This window comes from Callospermophilus lateralis, chromosome 6 (assembly GCF_048772815.1).
Source record: "Callospermophilus lateralis isolate mCalLat2 chromosome 6, mCalLat2.hap1, whole genome shotgun sequence".
Classification (NCBI taxonomy): domain Eukaryota; kingdom Metazoa; phylum Chordata; class Mammalia; order Rodentia; family Sciuridae; genus Callospermophilus; species Callospermophilus lateralis.
Genome location: NC_135310.1, coordinates 74,439,940 through 74,449,693, shown reverse-complemented (window position 1 = coordinate 74,449,693; position 9,754 = coordinate 74,439,940). Strand labels below are relative to the sequence as shown.

Genomic DNA, 9,754 nt, shown 5'->3' with positions numbered 1-9,754 from the left:
TTAATGGCCTGTGGGAAGCTCATAATGGCTTCCAGGTTCCTTTCCATTACCCCTGCTAAAATAACTCTCATTTCAGAAAATACTATTCTCAGTCATTCTCCTCCAGCCCATGGAAACCAGGCCAAAGAGTTTCAATATCATTATGTGGCATAAAGAAAAACTGGGTCTCTGACTAAAATGCCTGCTCCAAGGCGGCCAGGAGCACAAATGGGTCAGTGGCAATACTGAACAGAGGGTGAGGAGATTCTAGCACACGGTGCCTCTTCTGGGCTTGCCAGTCCTTTCTGTGGTCTCATGGCCACCCTGCACTGCTGAATAATTTTAAAGAAATAGCTGGGCCTTGACAACTAGACTAAGATGAGCCTTTGCTCTTTCACAGCGCCTACCACCAGGGTTCCAATTTTGATTGGTTTACATGAATCAGTAATTTCCTCCCTTCTTGACAGGAACTCCACACTGAAGTCTACTAAATTGTATCTGGTATAATGTCCAATAAAACACAAGTACAATACGCTCAAATGAGAAGATGAAAAATATAACTGATAAGCTGAAAGGATCTCATGATAAGGAATTGAAATACCACAAAGAAACAAAGATTGCAGAAGGGCTCTGTGTTCAGAAAGCAAGCACAATTTCAAGCTCACTGATATGTTTTCCCTATCTTAAAGGCACAATAAATCAAGAATACTCAAACCACCGAAGATGAGATGATACTGAAGCAATTTTGCAATCTTAATCACAGCAGACTCTTTCTTTTCCTGCCTTACATCCTCTGTGAATGAGTCAATGCTTTTTCTTCCTTTCAACTTCAGTATGAAATTTGTGGTGCAGCTAGATAAGAAAAATGTGCAGTATTTATCTGCTCTACTTTTCCACTAAAGTTTGCCTCTAACAAGGCGGAGAGTGTGTGTGCGTCAGGAAATATTCCTGACCAAACTGTGAGGTGACTATGCAGCACCCTGCTGCCATCTCTGTCAGAGCTCTTCTTTGTGAGATACCCAGAAGTTCCCACTCCAGGGAATCGATTCTGTGTGCTCCTCTTACTCTCTACTCCCCATCATTCTGACCTGCTGAGGTGTTGATTCTAGCAAGCTGTCGGAAGAGAGCATGACATTTTGGCCTCCAAACCTTGGCTCAAATTCTTCGCTTGGAATTCCCTCCCTGCTCTCTCCATCTGTTCAATTTCTGCCTATTCTTAAAGGCACATATATCAGACAAGATACTTTTGATTGTAAGTAACTAAGATCATATACAACCCAGTGAAGGCTGGAAGGGGTTTTGTTAAACCAGGCCATGGAGAGAGCAGGACCTGGCTGACTACAAGGTATCTGGAACTAGAGTCCCAAGTTAGTCAAGACTTGACTTCTCCCTTTTTCATCTCTGGGTTCTCTAAGTGGTTCACTTAAATTCCTTCCAAGAAGCTTTCACATAACATTGGAAATGGCTTTCTGCCCCTCAACTCTTCCCAACTTTGCCAACAGAGAGGAAAGAAGAAAAGAACTCCTTTTCCATGGGTCAAATTTTTCATTTCCGGGGAAGAACACTGAATGGCCTAAATTGGTCACATGCCCATATTTATGCACTTGGGAACAGGCCAATATCATTTGCAGACCTCAGTAGGGCTACATGGTTGGTGAATACAATGAAAAGAATTCTCTAAAATAATTTTTTAAAAAATAAAGCTTTTTTTCTAGAAACAGAAGAACAAGAAGAAGGTGATTTATAGATCAAAAAATGGGTGTCCTCCCAAACCTCAGTTCAGTTCTGCTTCTGTTAAAAGTATGACCTTCACATACTGAGACAAGTATCTTTGACATTCTCTACCTGCTATGGTTTGGATGCTGCGAGGTGCCTCCCAAAAGCTCACATGTGAGATAATTCAAGAAGGTTCTGAGGAGAAATGATTGGGTTGTGAGAATCTTAACCCAATCAGTGAATTAATCCCCTAATCCCCAAAGAGGGATTAACTGAGTGGTAACTGAAGGCAGGTAGGGTGTGGCTGGAGGAGGTGGGAATTGGGGGCGGTGCCTTTGGGGTATATATTTGTATCGGGCAATTGGAGACTCTCTCTCTGCTTCCTGATCATTATGTGAGCTGCTTCCCTCCGCCACACTCTTCTGCCATGATGTTCTTCTGCCTCACCTCAAGCCCTGGGGAATGGAGTTTGCTGTCTGTGGATTGAGGCCTCTGAAACCGTGAGACCCCAAATTACCTTTTTCTCCTTTACAGTTGTTCTGGTTGGGCTCTTTAGTCACAGCAGCAAAAAAGCTGACTAAAACACTACCTTAGTCTCCTCATCTATTAAATTAGGGAGTTGGGTTGAATTAAAGGACCCTTCAAGGTCTAGAATTTTATGTGTTTCAAAGTTTTTTGGTTTTTTTTTTTTATCATAAAGGCTTTCTTGAGCATCCTATATTACTCTCTCCCTTCTTGGAATCACTCAACATTGGTGACATAACTTTCATGGATGATATGAGGAAAAATATTTATGTTGGACTTTATCTTCAGTTAACTATTTGGAATGTTAATTTAGAATATTAAGAATATCAATGTGTATGGTTCTTAAACAGAAGATTCAAAAACAAGTTGTTGAAATACGACAAATTATTCATTCAAAGAAACTATGGAGGCAATAAATATTAAATAAAAACACCAAGTAAAGTTACATTATAAAATAATCACTATGTAAAGACAGAAAAAGTTGGAAAGAAAGGAACTCCTCTTTCAGTCACTAGGTAAGATGGCAACTCAAGTTTAGATATTAAATCTCTCCCCAGATCATCCCCACAGTGGAATGCACAATGATAAGAATATGGGAAACATTTCACCTCAGTCATGAAAAAATGAAATTGGACTATCTATGAGATACAAACCTCAAGGAATTTCAGCTAGACATATTGCAGATGGTAACAATGACAAAATATATTAAGATACCTTCCTGAGTGCCAGATTGTAGAAAAGAAGAAGAGATATCAGAAAAGCTTGTGCAAATGTTACAATGGAGTTTTGGCTAAAAGCATGGAGAAGACAAGGGATAGACAGAAGCCAATTCTTTTGGCACACATTTCAATAATTTGAGCCAATATATTCACTAGTTGCTGCTGAATAATTTACATGTTACTGAACAAAATGGATAAAAACTAGTAAGAGAGGCTTCTTAATGCAACCAGGTTCTCCTTTCAGGTAGCACATAATAGAGTGAGAATGCAGGCAGACGTATCTGAAATGGAAACTGGGATGAATTGAAAACTTAATGCATTGTGCTAGCCCAAAGCACTAGCATCACCAACAGAAAAGAAGCTATGCAGAGATGAAGTCTGTCTTTTAAAAATGCAGAGAAAATGAAATTCTGTTGAAAAAGAACTTAAGAGATATTGTGGGCAATGATTAGAGATCAGGAAACAGATTAACAAGTGCTCACAAGAATCCACCAGGAAAAAAAAAAAGAATAATTATCAAAAATATAATAGAAGCAAACTTAACTGAGGTAAAGGAACAGAAATTTAAAAACTTAAAGAACTTCCTGTGTGCCGAACAAAATCAATGTAAGTGAAATAACATTCTGGTGAACTGTTGATCAACTGCCAACACAAAAGTTACCAAAAAAAAAAAAAAAAACAGAAAAATAATGCCCTTTTTCAGACTCCTTTTTTTTTTTTTTTTTAATCACATAAAGTAAAGCATGTTTTGAGACATTGAAAAAAAAAAGTTTTGGTCGAGAATACCCAGATCTAGGGGCTGGGGATATAGCTCAGTTGGTAGAGTGCTTGGCTCTCATGCACAAGGCCATGGGTTCAATCCCCAGCACAACAATAACAAAAGTACTATAATACTGAGATCTAGAAATAAATACCCAAATCTATGCTTGAGTAAAAATAGGAAAAATGTAAAGAAAGCAGACACATTTTCAAATTCCAAGAACCAAAAAAGTTATAATATGTGTAATATACATTTTTTCTTGAAAAAAAAGTCAATAAAGGGAAAGTAACAGAAACAACTTGTAAATATGATATAGAAATACAAATACTGCAAATTTTGAAAAACAAGGACATGAGATCGAAACAACACTAATTTAAATATCATCACCATCATCATCATCATCATCATCATCAATAAAACAGGAAAAAATATTAAAGTATGCCAACCAAAACAAAGATGAGAACTCATTAAATAATGTATTTAAAATTAGGACCGGGGTTGTGGCTCAGGGGTAGAGCACTTGCCTAGCACATTCAAGGCCCTGGGTTCCATCCTCAGCACCACATAAAAATAAGTAAATAAAAATAAAGGTATTGTGTCCAAAGACAACAAAAAAATAAATATTTTTAAAAATTTGTGAGATTTATTGTGTGTAAATTATACCTCAATTCATGAAGCTAAATATGTGTACAAATATATATGTGTATATATACAAATATATACTAATAATACCACAAACAACTTTATGCAAATAAGTTCAAATATTTAGGTGTAATAGCAGCTGTTTTAGAAAAACACAACTTTGTAAATTAACAATTGAAGGAAAATAACTTTTCCTTTACAAATTTACAAAGTTAAAACTTTTTATAATATTTATATTTGTGCATATATAATATTTTTCCTATTTTATTATTGATGATGATGATAATTATTATTATTATATTTAAATTTGTGTTGTTCATGTCATCTTGTTTTACTATGTCTACTAAAGAACTCATAATGTAAAAGTTTCCACAAAGCATTTGACAAAATTCAATGTGAATTGATAATGAAAACTTTTAATGAACGGAGTATAATAGTGAATATCTTTAATATGATTAAGTATGTCTCAAAAGAAAAACAATGAAGATCATATGTCATGGTGAAAATTGAAAACCATCTCTCTGAGATCAGGAATAGAACATAAAATGAGATGACACGAATAAGGGATTCATTTAGGTAAATGTATATGATTTAACATTTAAATATCTAAGATTGGATTAGAAAATAAATTCTAACCATATGATTCTTACAAATGACACTCAAAAGTGGTGCTGATTAAAATTAGGCTTATATCAGGCAACGACCATGAAAAAACAAAGAAATATTAATGCCAAAGTAGATTTCAAGCCAAAGGCATTAAATATGGTAAAAGAATTCTTTTATAATGAGGCATCTCCTTACTGAATGAATATATAGCAACCAATAAATAGATATAATGAACAAAAATACATCTAATAAACCCTTTTTGAAAAAGGAGCTTGTCAGAGACAATTATAGTAGAAGCTTTAATCTAGCATCCTCAGTTTCTGACAGGTTAAGTAGATAATAAATAAGGACATGAAGCCTTAAATAATTTAAATACTGACCCTGTATTAACAGATGCATGCCATGTGTTCTCTATAAGGAACATGTCCTTCTGTTTTATTTTTAATTGACAAAAAAATCATTTAAATGACATACTTGTGGACTATGATGTGATTTTATATATATATTTACATTACATAGTGATTAAATCAAGCTAATTAATAATTCACCAGCTCACAAAATTTACTGCTTTAGTAATTTTAGAATATACAATGCATTATTACTTTATGCCTTCTTTTTAATTGCCTATGAATCACTTACAAAATTTGACTACACATATAACTTTTGAATACAAAAAGCGGACACTGTGCAACCCACACGTTCAGGAAGTCAAGGCACTACATCTACAAGCCAGTAACAAGATTTAAGCCAAGTCTCAAAAAACCTGAGCACATTTTTTAGATGCTGTCTTAAATAACCATTGAATCGATGAGGACAACATAATTAAAAACAGAGACTGTCTTTCACAAAATTGAGAATACCACCTTCACCATCTTTCAGAATTTGGGGAATAGGGACAAGAACTGTACTTAGCATTTTCAAAGGAATTTTAAAGGAAATTTTTCTATTTCCTGTATTTTTTTAAAAATCTGAATCATTCTGATTGTTTATTTAGTGATAAACTTTAGACTCTGACATCTAATTGTCTCTAATATAGGTTGAGAAAGGTTGCCCAGCAATAAAATTTAAGAATAAATTAGACTGGGTGCAGTGGCATTTGCCCACAATTCCAGAGACTCAAGATGCTAAGGCAGGAGGATTGCAAGTTGGAAGCCAATCTGGGCAACTTAGTGAGACCCTGTCTCAAAATAAAACATAAAAAGGTCTGGAGGTGGGGGTGTAGCTCAGTGGTAGAGCACCCTTGGGTTCAATTTCCAATACTGGAAAAAAAAAAAAAAAAAAAAAAAAGAGGAAGAAGAAGAAGAAGAACCAATTAGATTTCTGCAGTTGGTTGTAAATCAGGCCTGGAGATGACCCAGTTTATGTCCACTGACTAGAATCGCCTTCCCTCGAAACACCACCCTCTGCTCATCACATCTCTCCTTAGATGGGTTTCTTAGCTGCTTAAAATTTGGAGATTGACACATGCCTTTGTAGAGACAAAGCTCTTAGAAGGCATTGTCAGGGGGATGGCAGGTTGACAGGAGAGGGGAGTATTAAGCTGTGGCAAGTTTCACACTGCTTTACCCACCTGACCTAAGTTATCTGCAGAGTCCTCCTCTGGCCGGACAGTGATAATGCACATGGGGAAGTGGGGAAGAGTGCATCAGGCTGGACAGCTCTGATAACTGGGGAAGTCAGCTGTGGTGTCTGGCCACCCGTCGACAAACACAACAGTCCTGTAATGAAATTCAGTAAGTACAATGATAAGCAAGTTTCATCTGCACCATTTCAAAAGAGGAGTTTAAAAGTCTGAATCGAAGAGACTCTTTTACACTCCATTGAAGGCTATAATCTCAGTATCAGACAGGGCCAAATTTTCTCTGAACGATTTAGAATGAGAAAATGCTTCTGCTTCTGGAATATCTAATATCCCCACGCTTGCCTAAAGTCTGTGAAATGCAGGCCACCTCGTCCTATTTCCATAGAGATCACAGCCAGTAGGCCCCTGAATCCAGGAGACTGCTGTTTTCCTTCAAGGGACAGCTCAGCACTGTTACCTGGACTGGAAATGAGGCCTTGGTATGACAGAGATTTTCAGAGTAGAAGGATCCACCTCAGAAACCCTGGGTCAAAAGATAAAAACAAAAATAGAGTGGCAACCAAACACTTTGATATTTTACAAAGGCAAATGGTAAATACAGTGATTCTGTAATTACAGAAATGGGAATGAAAATCAGCAGCCCTTCATTAGGGGGAAATAAAGGGAGTACCTGCTTTTACAGAATAAGCCTTAGTTTGAATCCAAATTTGTGAACCAGATTCTATCCTTTCAAGCTTTACAACTCATTACTGCTTAAAAACGAAACCAACAAAATTTAATTTCAAAATCTAATAATCTGGCATCTTAGCAAACTCTTTCCCATATATTAATTAAATATGTGTCATTGGTAAATAGTGTTAACACTGTGCTTTGGATTTTCCTACTTTTTATTTTTGAGTTTTATAATTCCTATGAATTCTGAATTGTGTTGTTCCTTTATCTCCATGGAAGATAAATATCCTTAGTAGGCTAAGCCTACTGGGGCTAACAGTCCACATATTTTAGGAAATTTGTTGAAATCAGTGGTTCAAGTTTGATCTTGGCGAAGTTTTCCTTCCAAGAAAAGTTAATTTGGCTAATACAGGAACTAACTGAAATCTCTGAGACAATGAATTTTTATATTTGTCTTCTGACTTGTAATTCTTCCCATTGTTTTATCCATTTCGATACTTGGAAACTATGGAAAGTGATTCTAAATCGTTTCAACTCGTTAAGCTGAAAATTGTAAAATTATATTGCAAAATAACTAGTACTAAATCAAAGTTTTAATGTATCTTCTTACATTCTCATGGCATTGAGTGAAAATAGGTATGTCATGAGAAAGGAGGGGGACTTCAAGATGACTGTACTGCCTACCTGTGACCATGCTGGCACACTAACCTGTGTGGCAAAAGTGCTAGACTTGTGCCCAAAATTGACTTTATTTTTGTCTTGTGTGTCACTCCAAGTCTTCTCTGTGGAAAATATCATTACTTTTCCTTTTCTCTTGATGAAAATTGGAGCAAGCCCCATATTATTTTTTCAGTTCATTTTGTAACAGCTTTAATAAAATATAATTCACATGCCATGAAAATAATCCATTGTAAATGTACAATTCTGATGTTGTTCATAAGTTCATTTAGTAGGTCGTACAACCATCAAGACAATCCAATTTTAGAAAATTTCCAGGACTCTCCCCAAATTCCTTCAACCCATTCTCAATGAATCCCTGCTCCCTCTCCAGCCCCAGGAAATACTGAGCCATGTATTTTTAGAGATGACATCTCTAAAAATTTGCCTTTTCCAGACACTTTATAGAAGTAGAATCATACAGTGTGCTGTCTTTTGTATCTGGTTTATTTAACTTTTCATAATGCTTTTGAGTTTCATCCTTGTTGAGGCACGTATGTTCCATGTTCTATGTATGTTCCATGCTTTTTTATTGCTGAGTAGCATTCTATTCTCTGGCTATGTTTTGTGTACATATTTGCCAATCACTAGATATTTAGATTGTTTTCATTTTGGACTATTATGAAGAATAACTCTGTGAAAATTTCCTAATAAGTATTTGTGTAGACATGTATTTTGGTCATCAACTGATCAAAAAGAATTAGTTTGGGGAACCTCAATCTGTTCTCGTGGATCTGTATGTACATTCTTACACCAATACAAAGCTCTCATGGTTACTGTAGCTCTATATTAAGTTTTGAAATTGGATAAATCCTCCAAGTATATTCTATTATGAAATTGTTTTGGTTAACCTAGATCCTTTGCATGTCCATATAAAGTACAAGATCATAAATCAACTAGAGTAATAGACCCCCATAACTATGGGGATATGTTCCAAAACCCCCTATGGATACCTGAAATCACAGATAGTACCCATGTATAATGTTTTTTTCTATATATAGATACCATGTTAAAGTTTAATTAGGTACAGTAAGAGATTAACAACAATAAATTATAATAAAATTGTTATTATTTTATTTTATTTTTTAATATATATATTTTTGTTGCAGTTGACACAATACCTTTATTTTATTTATTTATATGTGGTGCTGAGGATCGAACCCAGCGCCTCTCACATGTTAGGCGAGCGCTCTACCACTGAGCCACAACCCCAGCCCCATAATTGTTATTATTTTATGATGATAGCTAGAACTAGAACTAGATGATAGTTAGAGCTAGAACTCGTGGGTATGGGCTAACACTATTCTCCAAAGAGTTTCTTCTTTTCTCAGAGAAGCCTTAGCCTTGTTTTTTGTTGTTGTTGTTATATTTTTTTAATTAATTAATTTATTTCAATTATGTATATATGACAACAGAATGTATATCTTTTAAATTATTTTTAGTTGTAGATGGACACAATACCTTTATTTTATTTGTTTATTTTTATGTGATGTTGAGGATCAAACCCAGTGACTCATGCATGCTAGGCAAGCATTCTACCACTGAGCCACAACCCCAGCCCGTATTTTTGATTCATTGTACACAATAGTGGCACAACTTTTCATTTTGCTGGTTGTACACAATGTAACATTGCACTATATATATGCAGTCATACATGTACCTAGGAATGATATCCATCTCATTCCACCATCTTTCCTGCCCCCATGCACCCTCTGCACCCCTCCCTGCTCTTTGCCCAAAGTTCCTCCATTTTCCCCATACACCCCTTCCCAATTATGGATCCGCATCTATTTATCAGAGAGAACATTCAGCCTTCAGTTTTTTTGGATTGGCTTA

General features: G+C 35.7%; 1 non-coding gene across 1 annotated transcript; it reads right to left on the bottom strand.

The window, feature by feature from the left end:
- Nucleotides 1–9,058: 9,058 nt before the first annotated feature.
- Trnav-aac (transfer RNA valine (anticodon AAC)) lies at nt 9,059–9,131 on the bottom strand. The gene has a single exon. It is a non-coding gene; the product is annotated as a tRNA-Val (tRNA).
- Between the last annotated feature and the right edge of the window lie 623 nt (nt 9,132–9,754).